Source organism: Mustela lutreola, chromosome X (genome assembly GCF_030435805.1).
Source record: "Mustela lutreola isolate mMusLut2 chromosome X, mMusLut2.pri, whole genome shotgun sequence".
Classification (NCBI taxonomy): Eukaryota; Metazoa; Chordata; class Mammalia; order Carnivora; family Mustelidae; genus Mustela; species Mustela lutreola.
The window spans coordinates 80,934,621-80,954,497 of record NC_081308.1 but is presented as its reverse complement, the minus strand read 5'-3'; the positions used below and the strand labels follow the sequence as shown (position 1 = coordinate 80,954,497).

The 19,877-nt window shown below is 36.3% G+C and overlaps 1 protein-coding gene across 9 annotated transcripts in view; it reads right to left on the bottom strand.

The window, feature by feature from the left end:
- DIAPH2 (diaphanous related formin 2) overlaps positions 1 to 19,877 on the bottom strand; it is a 1,001,991-nt gene that overhangs the window by 467,017 nt on the left and 515,097 nt on the right. The gene's annotated exons all lie outside the window — the stretch shown is intronic.

Sequence of the window (19,877 nt, the reverse complement as noted above, 5' to 3'; positions counted from 1 at the left end):
ATGTATGTTATTTACTTTTCAGAGATACTTTTAGAACGGAGATGCTATAGTTAGAATGATAAAAATCTTTTTGAAGTATTAGACAAAAAAATCTATGATGCAAATCTAAGTGTTTTCTTTAATGTAACATTCATACTAGGCTAAGCTGCAGAAGAAATCAAGAATTTACCTACAAACAAAGGATAAGTAAGGAATAAAGCATCAAGTTTTCTGATTCTCTTAGGTGTTTTAATTCTAAAATCTTTAGATGATGGGGTTGCCCACTGATATGCATACTAATTTGGGGTTTTTAGCTTTAAGGATTACTCTGTTTAGAATAAATTTTTCCCAGATAGGTTTATGAAAAGGCTGTAGAAGATATTTAGGTAATTAACAGAATATTTAATAGCTACTGTTTTAGTGACAAAGGAAAAAAAAATCACATTTAATCAGTCAGACATATACTGAATCCGTTTTGTACTACAGCTTTTTAACAATTATTTATGTCCCCAGGATATGGAGAACTTAAAAGAAATATAGTCTCTAGGCTCAAAACAAACCACCACAGGAGGCCTGATGTTGACAGTTCAGGTGGTCACAAGGTCACAGTGAATGCTTTTAGAATTTTCAGGATTACTTTATCCCACATAGGTGAAATATTTGAAATTTTGTATTATCTTGCTGATCTTCCTAACACCTTTAAGCACTACAAGGTTAAAATGACACAATTTAAGGACAAGCTACAAGAACAAACCTCAACAACACTTCAAGGGCAATTTATGTTAAGTAAGGTTTGTGCCCTAGAGTAATCAGTGGGAGGTTCATGCTCCTAAAGAGAGGTCTATACCTGGGATTATAGTGTTACATGTTTACAAAGTGCAACATTTTCAGAGTATGCTGGATATTACAATTTATAAGAAAATTCACATTTTCTTTTTTTCTCACAAATTACCTGAATTCCTTAATCCTAAAAAAATTAGGTGTGTAGGGAAAATTAAAGGTACATCTTCCTGAAGGAAAGGGAACTGATCTATATTTTATAAACCCTGTAGAAACTATACGGACACACAGACACCATGACCACCACTAATAATAACAACAACAAAACTCTACCTAACTTTTCAGGACACCAAGTTCTAAAAATATATATATTTTTAAAATATTTTAAATGCACATGGCCAATACTGGAAAGGAAAACACAAAAAGGGAAAAATAGCATTATGCTCATATGTCAGATTTATGGGTGATTTAAAAACCAGCTTTTGGCATGTATACTGATAAATACTTAATTTTCAGAAACTATTTTTTATTTGATAAATATTTATTCAGTCAGATCCATTAATTTAATTCCTATTAAGAAATTTAGTAGAGGCAATGGTTACATTCCAAGAAGATAAGTGAACCATAACATTTCAGCTAAAGAAATATCTTGGTATCTTCACTGAAATCAGAGTTACAGACAGAGCACGGGTATGCTTTAAAAAAAAAAAAAAACTGAAATATTTCTTTCAAAGCATGGGCAAACATGGACAAGTGCCTCTTTTGTCAAGCTGAAGAATATCTTATTTGGTATGGGAGACAAACTGTTAAATCTGTATTGTAATATTTATTTTTTAAAAAACTTCACACAGAGTCTATTTTAAGGTTTCAAACTGCCAGGGAATAACTGTGACAAATATGTGGTCCTTTTAATTTTTCTCTATATGTATGACTCCTAGACCAATCATTTTAAAATAAATAGATACTATTAAAATACAGGGGGAAATAATTTTTGACCTATTATATTTACTTTGTATTATCATGTCTTCAGCCTCTCTTAACTGCATCTACACCATTCACACATTAGGCACTGTCTCTCTCTCAGGACATATTGTGTTGTTCAGTGTCAACACAGAAGGCAACTAAGAACATTCCCCTTTATCAATTATAAAGTTCAATGGCATTTATCCAATAATTTACTCTTTGAAGTATTCTAGTTGGATACATATATCTCTTGGGGTAATACAAAAGTAGTCTAATCTGAGTATGTGTAAAACCACTTCCAAAGTGTTTGGGTTTATTAAGAAATAAAACTGATTTCCATTTGATATCTGGTTAACTTGAAATTTTACATTAACATCAAAGATTCCATTAATACTTGTCCAGATTGCCTAAGTCTCAGTAGTGAGGATACTGTCAACATTTCAAGGTTTGCTTCCATCAGGAGCCAAGTGCCTTTTAGCAACCCTGCCTATGCTTTCCCTGTCTCCCTCTCAACAGCCACAGTTAGGCAGAGGTATTAGATATATATATGACTTCTTTGTAAGATAGAAAAGGATAAAAAAAAACCCTACAATCTTATGTCTTGCATATATTTCCACATAATAAAAACACAAACAGCAGTTCCAGAAATTGGAAATATTTGAAAGAGCTAAAAACATTTTATAATATTTGAATAGGCTATTATCAACTAATGATGACAAAAAAATAAGACAGAGCAATTCACTATATTCACTGATAGAGCACCATCATTTAGTAAACCAGAATGACTTTAAATATAACCATCTGACCAAAAAATGTTACACATAAAGATTAATAACTAAATTTATACTAATTGTATCTACCTATTCTTTAATAAATTTCTGAAATGGTAAATGAATATAAAATACTTTTAACAGAACAACACCTATATACACAGCAAATTCTGATAGTTTTAGCTTTTTTCTAATAAATATAAATGCTATATTATGGAAGATAATTTTTACATTTGACATTTCTAATACATTCCCAACACTGTACCTGAGGCAGATAGCAAAATATATGAATAACTAATTACCACATAAAATATATATTTTTTCCAAATACTTTCACTCAAGCCTGAAAATCTAGTCTTTGCTCTGTCTTTGAAAATAGGTGGCTGGCAGCACAGCCAGAGAGCCTGAGACAACATTTTAATCATCTACATCAGCCACATTCGATTTTTTTGTGAAGGACCCCTTCTGTAGGTAATTTTCACCTCTGCTGAGATTTAATATTACTTCTTTTGTTCTGTCCTCAGTGGGACCTGAAAATAACTGGTCACTATCCACTGTATAACCACCTCTCACAGAGGCAAAGCTCCCTTCTCATGTGTACTGTTCTTTAAACCGAACAGTTTTTGGAAATTCAACCTCTCCACACACAGATCTTAGTTTTCAAATGTTTAATTTTTTTTTTAAAGATTTTATTTATTTATTTTACAGAGAGAAATCACAAGTAGATAGAGAGGCAGGCAGAGAGAGAGAGGGAAGCAGGCTCCCTGCCGAGCAGAGAGCCCGACGCGGGGCTCGATCCCAGGACCCTGAGATTATGACCTGAGCCGAAGGCAGCGGCTTAACCCACTGAGCCACCCAGGCGCCCCTCAAATGTTTAATTTTTTTAATGGAGATTTTTATTTGTTTATTTGACAGAGAGAGAGAGAGCTAGAGAGGGAACACAAGCAGGGGGAGTGGGAGAGGGAGAAGCAGGCCTCCAGCTTGGGCAGGGAGCCTGATGTGGGGCTCAATCCCAGGACCCCAGGATCATGACCTGAGCCAAAGGCAGGTGCTTAACCGACTCAGCCATGCAGGCGCCCCTCAAATGTTTAATTCTGAAAAGATAAGAATCCACTCAAAGTTTCTATTACAAAGTCTTCCTGCATCTACTAGAAAAGCATACAAACTTCTTGGTTTTGCACATACGGCCCTTTGTGAGCTGGCCCTTGCCTACTTTTCTAACATGTTCCCTGATGTTTTCTGATGCATGCCCAACTCTGGTCTGATTACAAATGTATGAACATACCATGTAATGTCATGCCATCATGCTTTTGCATATCTTATTCTCTCTAGACACCCCCTTTTCTTTTGATTTTTCTTCCCTCTTCCCTTTTTACTTCTATCTACCATGTGAATACCTACTCGTATTTCAAGACCACTCAAATACCACCTCCTATCTGAAGACTTTTCTATCTTAGTAATAATGTCTTTTTTTCAGCCCTGTTCCTTCACTATAAACATTTTAGCTCAGTAGGGTTTCTTTTTTTTAAGATTTTATTTATTTGGGAGAGTGAGAGAGACAGAGTGCACAAGTGGTAGGGAGGGGCAGAAGGAGATAAAGAGGGAGAAGCAGACTCCCAGCTGAGCAGAGAGCTCAATGCAGAGGCTCAATTCCAGGACCCTGAGATCACGACCTGAGCCAAAGGCAGGCATGTAACCGACTGAGCCAGGCACCACAACACAGTAGTTTTTCTTCTAGGCAATATGAGTTTTTTTTCAAGGGTAGAGGCGCTGTTTTCCTAATATTATTTTTATACATAAATTATTATATTATCCACAATAATATAATAATATTATTATAAAAATATTATTATTTTTTTATCCACCTAGGAGAATGTTAAAACATACTAGGCAGGCAATTTATGTTTCTAAATTAAGATTTTTCTCCATATAAGTTCCCACATGATGGGCTTTAAGAGTAATACTTCTAAATTAAACTCTATTCATATGTGTGCATGTATGTGTATGTGTACATATCCATACATATAAAGAAAGGTTGACTACAAAGCCCAGAAGTTTCCAGTACACCGTATTTATTGAGAGGTAGGTTGGAGTGAATGCCAGAATAAAATTATATTGTGTTGCTCAGGAAATGAAGCAACATATGCTTCTAAGGGGAGGCAGGTTAGGAGTAAAGCAAATATGAATGTAGAAATACATTCAGTGATCCACTGTGAGCAGGGACTGTGCTGAATAATAACAATCAGAGATAAATGATGCGTGGTACCTTCAAAGACTCAGGGAGCTCAGAATTTAGGAAAAAAACACAAAATTATATAGAAAAGAGGTGACATAGGAGAGTAATTTGGTGGCAAATCTCAAAAACTGTTAAAATTAAAATGATATCTAGGATATATGTAAAAAAGGCAAAGAGGGGCACCTGGGTGGCTCAGTGGGTTAAAGCCTCTGCCTTCAGTTCAGGTCATGATTCCAAACCTGCTTCCTCAACCCCTCCCCGTCCCCACCCTCTCTGCCTGCCTCTCTGTCTACTTGTCAAATAAATACTTCTCTTTCTGTCAAATAAATTTTTAAAAATCTTTTAAAAAAAGGCAAAGAAAACAAATTCAAGACATATTGTAAAGATAAACAGGATTAAGTCACTGAAAAAAATATTTGGAATGAAGGAAAGGGAAATATCGAAGTTTTAAATTTTGGTTATTAAAAGAATGGGTGTATCATGTTGGTAACAAAGAAAGTAATGACTCTCTCAAATGAGCTCACTTTAGGAAGAAAGTGAAGCTCATTTTTTAAACATAAATGTGGAATATTTATTTGTATTTATTTATAAATATTTATTTATCTATGTGGAGATAATCTATGAGAAGGTAGAATGGCACTCCATTTTCTCTACTTCATTTTATCCTATAGGATTCAACCCACATATGTTTCTTAAAACTGCATACAACCATGCTATTCTCTTCCTTCAACAAATCCAATGGGTCTTTACAACTTATATACTAGAGTTCAAATTTCTAATCAAAATAGTTACTAAGCACAGACTTCGGAATCAGACAGAAACAGGTTTGAATCTTGATTCTATACTTCACTAGTTGTGTGACCTTGGGCACGTTACTTAAACACTCTAAGCCTCAGGTTTTTCCTCCATAAAATAGGCATTAAATAAGTACTTATGATCACAGAGTTGCAGAATTGAGTAAGATACTGTATTATTATGACCATGATCATTAAACAGATTAAAAGTGATACAAGCCTACTCTAGCTTCTCTTCTTCGCAAAGAGTAAGCTATTACCATAACCTGAAAGTCCCTTAGTGATCTGGCCCCATAACTACCATGATGGTGTCTCTAGCTATTATTACTTACCACTACCCTCAATCATGCTTGCTTCCTAGCTCTCTCAATTCACCAGGCATGTGTCTTACTCAGAGCCACTGCTGGTGTTCTCTGATTGGAAGGTTTCACTTTAATTCATCCACATGGTTAGCTCCTTCCCTTCTTTCCAGATCTATACTTAAGTCACTTTCTAATTCTAAAATTGCAATCCACTCTCCCAACACCTCTTACTTCCTCTCTCTTTTATTTTTTTCATAGACCTGATCTCAAATATACTACTCTATTTATACTTTCTTATCCCTCTCCACTTCAATGCCAGATACTCAATACAAGGATTTGTTGATCTGCTTTGTTCACATTTACATACATCTAGAACAATGACATCTAGGTACTTAATACATATCTGTGGTTTGTATGAATGGGTGAAGATTTCTACCCATTTGCTTCAGTTCTTCATGATGTTAGATGTTCTTCCTTCACCAGGTGGTAGTATCATCATTTAAGGGGAAAAGGAACCAACATTTCTTACCCATCCATCATGTGCTTATAGGCCAGAGACTTTGATAAGTTCTTTACATTCATCATCGTTGTGTTTCTGTGTGTATGTGTATGTATATGTGTGTGTTCAATTTAAATATTTACTGAGACTTGGAAGATAGCAGCAGAATAGGAGGATGATAAAGTCACCTCATCACAATAATACACAACAAGATAACTATCAAATCACCCTAAATACCTCAGAAATTGACCTGAAGACTGGCAGAACAAACTCTACAACTAAAGGTAGAGAAGAGGCCACTTTGAAGGAGGTAGGAGGTGCAGAGATTCAAGCTCGGGAGAGAAACAGAATATGGCCACTGTGGTGGGGAGGGAGTCATGGTCCTAGAGAAGGGTCAGAGACAGACAGACACAGGGGAGCACATGGTGAAAACAAATCCCCATAGCAACTGTATTGGAAAGTGAGAGGTGCTTAATTTCATGACTTCTGGCAACCAGCAGGACTTAAAGCCTGGAGTTTTAAAGGTCAGTGGGCTTGGCTGGGATAGAGACCAGAGGGCCCTGAGCTGCTTTTGGAGAGAAGGCAAGCAAACAGCTCATGGACCTATGACAGAGAAATAGCAATCTGAAGAGTGCCTGGGATCATGGTGTGGAGGCCATTTGCTTATCTCAGAGTATGTCCCAGAGAGGCAGCATTCATGCAGAGATTACTCCAGGAACAAAGGAATAGGCTGATTGGTGCCATTTTCCTCCCCTGCTCCACAGCGTAAGTTCAGAGCCACTTCTGGAAACCAGAATGGCACCAACACTTGCTACCTAACTTGCTCACACCAAGCCTTGTGCTCCTTAGCCCCCCATTCTGCACTCTAGTGGAACTGCCTTTACTAGTTATGTGGGTCTCAGTCCTAGCTTGGTGGGCCCCCTGCTCCAGAAGACCAATCCAAACACCTGTTCACACAGTGTCTCCTGATTCGAGTTCTATGGACCCTCTGTTTTGCATTGGTGGCTACGGGTTTCATTTCACAGTCAGGACTATACTGGGGTACCTGGGTGGCTCAGGTGGTTAAGTGGCTGCCTTTGGCTCAGGTCATGATCCCAGGTTCTTGGGATTGAGCTGGGCATCGGGCTCCCTGCTCAGCAGGAAGTCTGCTTCCCCCCTCCCTCTGCCCCTCTATCTACTTGTGCACTCGCTCTCTCTCAAATAAATAAAATCTTAAAAAAAAAAAAAATCAGGACTGGGGCGCCCGGATGGCTCAGACAGTTAAGCATCTGCCTCTGACTCAGGTCATGATCCCAGGGTCCTGGGATCAAGCCCAAAGTTGGGCTGTCTGCTCTGCGGGGAGCCTGTTTTTCCTCTCCCTCTGCCTGCTGCTTCCCTTGTTTGTGCTCTCTCCCCCTGTCAAATACATAAATACATAAAATAAAAATAAAAGGAAATCTTTAAAAAAAAAAAAAAACAGGACTGTATCTATTTTGTTCAGTAAGTGCTTGTTGAATGAATAAAAGTTTGAGAGAAGCCAAAGAGAACTGTGACTGAATTGATGATCAGAGAAAACTTTGGTGACTTTCAAGCACAGATTCAGTATAGTACTGGGGTGCAAAATTAAAAACAATAGATAGCCAGAAAGAGGAAGCATTGTGTAAGGTAATTTATTCAAAATACTGACTGTGGATGATAATTAGATAATAGAGGGGGTAGCATAGGTAGCAGCTGAAAAATGGTGAAGCCAATGACAAAAGGTATTATAAGTATTTGTTACAGATTAGTTCAGCATAATTACACCTGAAGAAATCAGGCAATGCAAGAACTAAGAATTAAAAATGAGTATGTAGAATGGATGGGCATAACTGATTCACTGGTTGTCAAACCATGTTCCCTGAAAAGCATTACTAGCAGCAACTGAGAACTTGTTAGAAATTCAAGTTTTGGCTATCCACCAAATCGACTAAATCAGAAACTCTGAGGATGGTGCCCATCAATCTGGCCAGATATCAATCTGATACTGATATCACATCACACATATTAGAATGGCTAAAATAAAAAACATAGGAAACAACAAGTATTGGTGACGATGTGGAGAAAGGGGAACCCTCTCGCACTGCTGGTGGGAATGCAAAATGGGTCAGCCACTGTGGAAAAAAGCATGGCGGTTCCTCAAAAAAATAAAAAACTCTAACTACTATATGATCCAGGAATTATACTACTGGGTATTTACCCAAAAAATACAAAACCACTAATTCAAAGGAATACATGCACCCCTACGTTTACTGCAGCATTAATTGCAATAGCTAAATTACATAAGTAGCCCAAGTGTACACTGACAGATGAATGGATGAATAAAGGAGATGTGGTATGTACGTGTATGTATACACACACAAAAACAATGCAATATTATTCAGCCCTAGAAAAAAAAATAAAATCTTGCCATTTGCAAGAATATGGATGAATCTAGAGAGTATAATGCAATGTGAAATAAGTCAGAAAAAGACAAATATTATATGATATCATTCATATACAGAATTTAAGAAAGAAAACAATCAAGGGGGAAAAAAAAAAAGAAAGAAATAAGGAGAAAAATCAAGGGACAGGCTTTGAACTTTAGGCAGTGAACTGATGGTTACCAGAAGGGAGGTGGGTGGGGGAATGGGGAAAATAGGTGATGGGGTTAAAGAGTACACTTATCATTATGAATAAATAAAATAACAAGAAAATAATTAAATGCACATGAATTAAGAGTAAAAGATTAAATGCGAAAATAAGTAGGAAGAGAAGTGAGACAGGCAAGGCATCTTCAGAGATAGGCTGGTTTGCCAGGCTCCCCTACCTGTGATCCCTGGGTCACTAACAGCTTGGACTTCAGTCCAATAGCCCAGGACCATCTCTGATGGCACCCCTCTCACCTGGACCAAGGACATATAGATGAAATCCTGGAGGTCCTGTCCTCCTGAGTATCCTTTTATCTATACAGGACTGTTTTCTTTGACACACAGATCAAAAAGAAGGAAGACCAGCAAGACATTAGTTCTTTTCTTAGGTGAAATGGCTGACATTTCAGGAAACCAAAATTCTAAATGGGACCAAAGGGGGCTTCAATTCATTCTCCTTCTCTATAGGCAGGGTAAGTAATACATGAGGACCCCATTAGAGTGGGTGTATGTTCAGAGGTTCAGCGGAGGTCCCTGTCCAAAAACCTCTTTCAATCCTACTTGATCGTGCTTGAAAATCCATTCCATTATTAGAGCTTTATTACTTTGGCATAGGCCAAATGTGGGTTTTGTCTTCTGTATAATGGTAGAAATCACATACAAAAATCATATCTGCTACCTCTGTTTAAATGGAATTAAGTGGTTCTTTCCTGAGAAGAGGCTTGGATGGAGAGAAGACTAGAACATCACAGGCAGTAGACCCTAAGGCTGGGAGCGGGAATATGGGAAGGTGTAAGAGAGAAAGGATGTAGGAGGTTGAGCTGGTAAAGACTTTCCACCTGGACAGTCAGGTATGGCCTCCAAAGTACCAAGAAAAGTTACATGTTTAAAAACCCTGACCGAAAAGGAAAGAAAAAAAAAAAGACCATGCACAATGATTCCATTTTTATTTAGCAAATGCAAACTGATCTATAGTGACAAACATCAGATCAGTTGTTGCTTGGGAAGGGTTGAGGGCAGGTAAGAGGGAATCACAAGGGTCATGGGGGAAATTTGGGCGGTGGTCAATATCTTGATTATGATTACGGTTTCAGCAGTGTACATATAGCCAAAACTTATCAAATCACTAAATATGTACACTTTACTGGATCTCAGTTATACCTCAGTAATATATATACATATGGAAAAGAGTGGGGGGAAAAGAATTACATTGAGTACAGTGTGCCTGACAAATAATGCAAATAATCCACCTCACACACCTCTGGTAAATTCTGACAGAAGGAAGTGTTTTCAAGGAGCACACATCACTTCTCTGAGAACTGGGTATTCTCTCTACATTGATAGAGAAGAACTAGATAATCACAAGGCCCTATCCTAATATCATGGTCTAGATTTTTAGATTGTAAGGGCCCAATACATTCACTGATAGAAAGCCATTTTTGAACCCTAAAAGATTTGATACAAATACAAGGTAGGAATTATTAAATAACTAGCAAATATAGAGATGTTGGATAAAAATAATGGATTAAATATGTGCAACTAATTTCACAGTATCTCAATGCCACAAGGTATTTTTATTCAGAGCAAAGTCTCCAATGGGAGCTCCTGGAAAGAAAAATAATATAACTTCAGAAATGAAAAACTTAATAGAAGGATTAGAAGACAGACTGAGGAAATTTCTCAGAAAGAGTAGTAAGACAGAGATAGAAAGTAGGAAAAAACAGATGAGGAATAAAACTGAATTAGTTGAATCACATGAGTTTTAGAAAGATAACAAAGGACATAAATTAACTCAAGGAAACACTCTAGATCAAAAGTCATGAGTTTTCACACTGAAAGGGTCACTTAGTGGCCAGCATAACAGGTATGTCATTGTAAAATTTCATAACACTGAGGACAATGAAATCCTACAAGGTCACATGAGAAGGCGGCTTTGGCCTCAAAAGCAGCCACTGGAAGCAAGAAAACAATGGCACTAAGACTACCAAACTTCTGAGACAATCAGAAAGTAAGGTTTCAAAAAATTTCCCTCTTATGACATTTCTAGAAAATAAATGTCATCAAAAAGAGGGAAGAAAGCAGGAAATGAGAAGACACAGGATCCAGAAACAAATGATCCAACACAAAAAAGAGGCAAGTCAATTCCTAGGACAATAGGAAAGGAAGGTTGAAGGATGACAGCTATGTTTTCTTTCATATCCTTGGGAAAGAATGCTCCAAGAGACTTTCCCAAGAATAAATTGAGAAGACCTAGATAATGGTCAGAATTTAAGATTAATTAGTGGTAAGATCTCAGAAAACTGTGTATATGAAAAAAAAAGATAAACAAAAAAATATATTGCAAAGGTAAAGCAATCATAGTTGACTACATAGTTTACCTGCCAGTGGCATGTACACTGTCATAATAACAAGTGTACTAATTATTGATCTACCAAAAATCATTTGGGGTACCTGGAACCAAGTGCCGCATCAGGCTCCCTGCTCAGCAGGAAGCCTGCTTTTCCCTCTCCCACTCCCCCTGCTTGTATTCTGTGTCTCACTCTCTTTCTGTCAAACAAATAAATAAATAAAATATTTTTTTGAAAAATTACCCTATAACTACACTGGGAACAAGTGGGCCTATGAAGTGTGCATACATGTAAAAGAGGCGAGTAGAGAAAAGGAAGCTGAATCTTTATCTCCCATTGTGGAAATTCAACAGACAATGCCTGTACTGAAAATCTGGAAGTAGGAACACAAACATGTTATTTATTGATAGGTAAAATAATTAGTTAACAAACATAAAATGATTCTTCTAGGGAAGTGGAAATAGTCTTGGGAGTGGGAGGAGAGAGGTTGAGGACTATATTTCATCTAAATGAACCATGTAGAACTAGTTGACTTTTAAAATTATGTGCCTGTATGACTTTGATACAATTTTAAAAATAACAACAACAAAAAAATACTGTCATAAAAAAAATGGAAAAAAATAATTCTGATATCACCTCCAGGTGATTCTGATGGATGCTCAAGTTTAAGAGCCACTACACTTCTCTGAAAGGATTTGCCAGGCAAGAAGGTGGTTGGCAACTGACCACAGCTTGTGTGGGCCCTCTTATAATTACTTTTACATATAACAAGCTGAAGGGTCAACATGACTTCTAAGCTTAGTATCTATTTGCAACTTGAGAGGAACTGCCTAGAAATTTGTGGCATCTGAAGGACAGAATGTCTCTGAATGTTCTTAATTAAGTTAGATGAAAAGAGAGACTGATGTGCATCATAATTTACCACCTACTTACCCAAGAGTAGATGACCTACATGGTATGCTCAATGCTGTCCCAATTCTAGATACATTATTCATAAGTCTTCTAAACTGTCCCTTATACTTTAACAAAAACTATATTGAAAATATACTTACTCGGAGTACAAGATGCCAGAGCATTAGGAGACCTTAATATCATCTGGTCCTAGGAATTCAGCTAGATAGCTATCAAATTCTGAACACCTGTAAACTCAACAGGTGATCTAAGAAACAAATAGTTGTAAGTCTACAAATAGAAAAGCGACCACTTTCTGCAAGAATGACAAGATGGAAAAATTTGCCTCAAAAAAGAAAATAAGAGGCAGTAGTGACTATCAGGGACCTAATCAGTATGGACATAAGATTTCAAAACTGGAGTTCACAATAATAATTATAAAGACACTAGAGAATCCATTTCTGGAGGGAAAAAAAAGAATGAAAATCTAGTCAAGTGAAAATCACAAAGGATATTAATGAGATATAATAAAAAACAGAGGCTCTAACTGCTAAGATAAATAAGGAAGAAGACGAATTAATGACATAGAAGGCCAAATGATGAAGAATAAAGATTTTGAGAAAAAAAGAGAGATAAACAACTACTGAATCACAAGAGGAAAATCTGAGAGATAGGTGATAAGATAAAGTGAAACATTATTAGAATAACTGGGATCCCAGAAGAAGAGGAAAGAGAGAGACAGGCAAAAGGTACGCTGAAGCAACTTATAGTAGAGAACTTCCCTAATCTGGGGAAGGAAACATGCATCAAAATTCTGGAGGCACAGAGAACACCCCTCAAAATCAATAAAAATAGTCAATACCCCGACATATAATGTGAAACTGACACGTATCAGAGACAAAGAGAAAATCCTAGAAGCAGCTCAGGACAAAAGGTCTGTAATCCACAAGGATAGTAACATTTGATTGGCAGCACATTTATTCATAAAGACCTGGCAGGACAGAAAGGACTGCCATGATTTTCAGGGTGCTAAATGAGAAAAATAAACAGACAAGAATACTTTATCCAGTTAGGACGTTATTCAAAATAGGAGTGATAAAAAGCTTCTAGGAAAAACAGAAACTTAAAAGAACCTGTGATCACCAAACCCACCCTGCAAGAAATGTTAAAATGGATCCTTTAAGCAAAGAGAAAGCCCCAAAGTAACATAGATCAGAAAGGAACAGAGACCATATACAGTAACAGTCACTTTATAGGCAATACAATGGCACTAAACTCATCTCTTTCGATAGTTACTCTGAATGGTAATGGGCTAAATACCCCAGTCAAGAGACACAGGATGACAGATTGCATAAAAAAGCAAGACCCATCAATATCCTGCTGTCTAAAAGAGACTCATTTTACACCCAAAGACACCTCCAGATTTAAGTTAAATTTATACTTAAATTTAAAGCCAGGTGGTGGAAAACAATTTATCATACTAATGGACATCAGACAAATTAGACTATTAAGAGATGAGGAAGGACACTATATCATAACTAAAAGCTCTATCCAGCAAGATGATATAATAATTATAAAATTTATGCCCCTAACATGGGAATAGCCAATTATATAAGCCAATTTAACAAAGTCAAAGAAACACATTGATAATAATACAATAATAGTAGGAGACTTTAAGATGAGCCATACTGCAATTGACACATCATCTAAACAGAAAATCAGCAAGGAAACCAGAACAGTAGAACAGATCTATGAAACTAGGAGCTGGTTCTTTGAAAGAATTAATAAGATTAATAAACCTGTGGCCAGGCTTATCAAAAAGAAAAGAAAAAGGACCCATACAAATAAAATCATAAATGAAAGAAGAGAGATCACAACCAACACCAACGAAACACAATCATAAGAACATATTACAAGGAAATATATGACAACAAATTCAGCAACCTGGAAGAAATGGATGCATTCCTAGAGATGTATAAACTACCAAAACTGAACCAGGAAGAAACAGAAAATCTGAACAGACACATAACTGGCAAGGACTCTGAAGCAATAATCAAAAATCTCCCCAAAAGCAAGAGCCCAGGGCCAGATGGCTTCCCAGGGGAATTCTACAAAACATTAAAGAAGAATTAAGACCAATTCTTCTGAATCTGTTTAAAACAACAGAAATGGAAGGAAAACTTCCAGGCTCTTTCTATGAGACCAGTATTACATTGACCACCCCCGCCCAAGAAAAGACCATGGCAAAAAGGAGAATTTACAGACCAGTATCTCTAATGAATATAGATGTAAAAATTCTCACCAAAATACTAGCCAACAGGATCCAACAGTACATTAAAAGGATTATTCAGCACAGGAATTGGGATTTCTTCCTGGACTGCAAGGATGGTTCAACAACCACAGTTCAATCAAAGTGATAGACTACATTAATAAAAGAAAGGACAAGAACCACATGATCCTGTCAATACATGCAAAAAAAATGACAGAATAAAATATCCTTTCTTTTTTTTAATTTAAAGATTTTTATTTATTGATTTAACAGAGAGAGACACAGTGAGAGAGGGAACACAAGCAGGGGTAGTGGGAAAGAGAGAAGCAGGTTTCCCACTGAGCAGGGAGACCAATGAGGGGCTTGATCCCAGGACCCTGGGATCATGACCCGAGTTGAAGGCAGACACTTAACTACTGAGCCACCCAGGTGCCCTACAGCATCCTTTCTTGATTAAAATCATCACAGTGTAGGGTAGATGGAACATACCTCAATATGATAAAAATCATCTATGAAAAGGCCACAATGAATATCATTCTCAATGGGGAAAAACTGAGAGCACTTCCCCAAAGATAGGAGCGTGTCAGGGATGTCCACTATCACCACTGCTGTTCAGCACAGTAGTAGAAATCTAGCCTCAGCAATCAGACAACAAAAAGAAATAAAAGGCATCCAAATAAGGAAAGAAGTCGAACACTCACTTTTTGCAGATGACATGATACTCTACGTAGAAAACCCAAAAAGACTCCAACCCAAAGTTCCTAGAAGTTATATAGGAATCCAGCAAAGTGGAAGGATATAAAATCAATGTGCAGAATTCCACTTTTACAGAACCAGAAAAGACCCCCGAGTAGCCAAAGGAACGTTCAAAAAGAAAACCAAAACCGGTGGCGTAACAATCTGGACTTCAAGCTACATTACAAAGCTGTAATCATCAAAACCGTAAGATACTAGCACAAAAACAGATACATAGATCAAGGGAACAAACTAGGAAACCCAGAAATGGACTCTTAACTCTATGATCAATTAATCTTCAACAAAGCAGGAAAAAAATATCCAATAGACAAAAGACAGTCTCTTCAACAAATGGTGTTGGGGAAATTGGACAGCCACATTCAGAATGAAACTGGACCTTTTCCTTATACCACACACAAAAATAGACTCAAAATGGTTTTGAAAGACCTCAATGTGAGACAGGAATCATCAGCAACCTCTTCAACCTCAGCTGCAGCAACTTCTTGCTAGACATGTTTCCAAAGGCAAGGGAAACAAAGGCAAAAATGAGCTATTGTGACTTCATCAAGATAAAACTTTTGCACAGCAAAGGAAACAGTCAACAAAAGCAAAAGACAACCAAGAGAATGGGAGAAGATATTTGCAAATGACATATCAGAGAAAGGGCAAGTATCTAAAATCTATAAATAACTTATCAAATTCAACATCCAAAAAATAAATAATCCAATCAAGAAATGGGCAGAAGATATGAACAGACATTTCTCCAAAGAAGACATACAAATGGCCAACAGATACATGAAAAAATGCTCAACATCACCTGACATCAGGGAAATACAAATCAAAACCACAATGAGATACCATCTCACGCTAGTCAGAATGGCTAAAATTAACCAGTCAGGAAAAAACAGTTGTTGGCGAGGATGGGGAGAACAGGGAACACTTCTACACTCTCTGTGGGAATGCAAGCTGGTGCAGCCACTCTGGAAAACAGTACTGAGGTTCCTCAAAAAGTTGAAAATAGAGCTACAATCCGGAAATTGCACTACTGAGTATTTACCCCAAAGATACAAATGTAGTGATCAAAAAGAGCACTTGCACCCCAAATGTTTATAGTAGCAATGTACACAATAGCCAAACTATTGAGATGAGCCCAGATGTCCACCAATAGATGAAAGGATAAAGAAGATGTGGTGTGAATACACATACACACAATACACAAGGATATTACACAGCCATCAAAAATAAGAAATCTTGCCATTTGCAACAACATGGTTGGAATTGGAGGCTATTATGCTAGAACAACTAAGTCAATCAGAGAAAGACAACTATACAATCTCACTCATGTGGAATTTAAGAAACAAAACAGAGAATCATAGGGGAAGAGAGGAAAAAATAAAACAAGATAAACTGTAAGAGACTCTTAATCAGAGGAATCAAAATGAGGGTTGTTGGAGGGGAGGGAGGACGGTGGGATGGGGCAACTAGGTTAAGAATGCTAAGGAGGGCATGTGATGTAATGACCACTGCGTATTATATAAAACTGAGGAATCACAGACCTATACCTCTGAAACCATAATATAAGTTAATCAATAGAATTTAAATTAAAAAGTTTAAAAAAAGAAAATATACTTTCATGGTACTACAGACTGTCTTATCTACTATGTATTATCATAATGATGGGCTAGATAATCAAGGAGCTCATTCATGCCTTCTAAGTAAAATACAAGCTGTAAACTCAGTTCTTACTGGAAAATCTGAGTTGTTGCTTAAATATTTACTCAAGAATTTTGTAGTAGAATATTAGATTTTAGTTCCAGATATCAGGCTTCAATAATTTCTATAAAAGTCTTGCATTTCAAATATATTTCACTGGTCCTAACTTCTGGGCCATTATGTACTGATTCTAAGTATACAAACACCTTGACTTACATGCCAAACAGATTTTATTCATATGAACCTGCAGAGATCAAGCTGCAGTGGATGAATGCAAAGAAAAAGAGGGCAGAAAGAAGAAGCATCTTCCCTATCCATAACAGAGGTACATTCTGATATTATGTTTCCTGTGTAAGCAATCCCATTTGGGGTTTGAAGGCCAAGAGTAATAATGTGTTCCTGCATTATCACACATCATATAGGAATAAAGCTTTGAACCTATGCCCTTACCTAAGAAATCTCACACTCAACTTACAAAGTGGCAGAGAGAATTATCAGACTGTGTAATGGAGCAAATATCCAGCCAGCTGCAGGAGAATGCTCTCTTCTAGAAAGGAGCAAGAATGTGCAAGAGAACAGTAGGTTTTTTTTGCATGAACTACTGTGGAATGAATATTTACCAGAAATTACACTGAATTTCATATAAGGAATGCAAGAAATGAAGTGGTCAAACACACATTTAAATGGTCAGGCACATTTAAGCCAGTCTATCTTTAAAGTACATTAAAACTTTAATGTGAGAAAAGTCTGGTCTGTAAATAGTATCTTAAGGAAGGCTTTCAGGTCCCTTCTTTCCCCGCCTGATATTTATAAAAATGGCCACATTTTAATATTTTCAAATATTTATTTATATTTATATTGTTTATTTATTTATTTACTTATTTATATTTATATTTATTTTTTATTTATATTTTCAGCAAACTTACCAAGAGGCCATGTATTAGGAAAAATCAGAACTGCCCAATAATTCTTATCAAGGAACGAGTTTTGACAGAGAGTAACATAACATATAAACATTTACATTCGATGGTGCTTGGAAAGAAAGGAGATCATAAAATGCAGTAAAGAAATATGATTGAGTCATTAGAATAAACCCATCTAAATTACCAAGATGATCAGAAAATTCAACTACATTTCTTTTAGTGAAAATCTGCCCTAATCATGTTTCTTTTTTTCCCTATTATGTTTCTATATTCATAGAACAGTTAATATTTAATCATGAATGCTCCAGTGCATAGATCAAAACAACTACTACCACTTGCCAGTCTTCATACTGCACATGAATTCTAATGTTACTCTCCTTTATTTAAACAAAATTAAGTTCTGTGCTCTCTGCCAAGCATTGTTTACAAATTATTGCTTTCTTTAACACCACCACACACTGCAATAACACTGAGAAAGAGAATGTATTTTTAAGGACTGCAATTACCATAAAGACTTTAGCTCTGTAACTATGACAGACAGGTTTAATACATGCTTTCCTGGTTTTATTTCTAAATTTGTCACCAAATGCTTTTCTGGGTGCTACATGATCAGAGCTGACACTACCTCAGCCAAACGTAATTTATGATGGAAAGATGTCTTAATTCTTTATGTAGGCCCGATCATCCCTTTTTTACACTCTTGATTTTGGTATTATAATGGTATTTCTAACAAGAAAGGAACAGATGATAACAACTGGGTAAAAGTCAAGCAATTTAAGAGTTTTACAAATGTTAGCTTAATTTATGGCAGCAATCTGTGAAAGGAGAGCTTAAACTGGAAACCATGACAACATTAAATGGCAAAAGGATTCATTTCGATTGCTACCTTCGGACCCAGCAGAGAATTTGACATTAGTTTTCCAAAGAGGACAAATTTTGTTTTCCTAGTCTTTCTGCTCCATCTCTCAACATTTTCCCTTGTAGTCCCACTTATTCAAGAAGAATGTCCTGCACATGCATTTGCATTAGCTAGGAACAGTGTAAATTAAAATATACATATTCATACTTATTTTAGGAAAGGCCAGAAAGAACTAATGAATTATGTCTATACTTTAAAATGAAAGTTAGTCTGGTACTTTCAAGGGTTGTTAATAAACCCATCTACAGAAAGATTACCAAAAAGAAATTCTTCTGAGAATACTTTTAACAAAATTCAAACTATTTAAAATTGGTATAGGAATAGTTTACAAGCACAAATATCTCTAAGGTGTTAGATGTTTTCTTCTCAGTAATGGTTCAAGCACTTAAACTGAACTTTTATTTATTGTCATGAGTATTTTACTTAACAATAACTGTTCCTTATGTATGAGGTTTGAGAGTAGGTTATTTTTTTTTTTTCTGTGCACAGCTTTAAGGATTACCATCACTACCCAAAGGGTGTATATAATTAATTTTACTATGTATATACTTGGTAAATAAATGGCATTTGGAGGTTCAACATTAGTGGCTTTAGCTACTTAAGAATAACTCTGAAGATATGTAATAGTGCTAAAGCATAATTAGAATCCAGCATTGAGGAGCAGCTATTTAGGGTAAGTTACAGAATTATGCTGATATTTGTAATTATAGCCATTCATTATTTTCACCACTATACACTATTCTACGATATAAGTACAACTAATTTTAATTTTAATTTTAATGACATTTTCCCATTGAACATTTCCATTATCTGATTTCCATTTCTTTGGGGGAGGGGTCATTATTACTGATGTTATTATAGATAATGTTGTTGTGAACATTCTTTTACTACAGCAAAATATGCATTAAATAAATTTTGCCATTTTAACAATTTTTAAGTGTACAGTGAGGTGGTATTAAGTACTTTCACACTGCTGTGCAATAATCACCACTGTCCATCTCCAGAACTTTTTAATCATATCATACTCTATACCTATTAAACAATAACTCTCTACTTCCTTCTACCCACTAGCCCCAAACCCTGACAACCACTGGTCTATGTCTGTATGAAT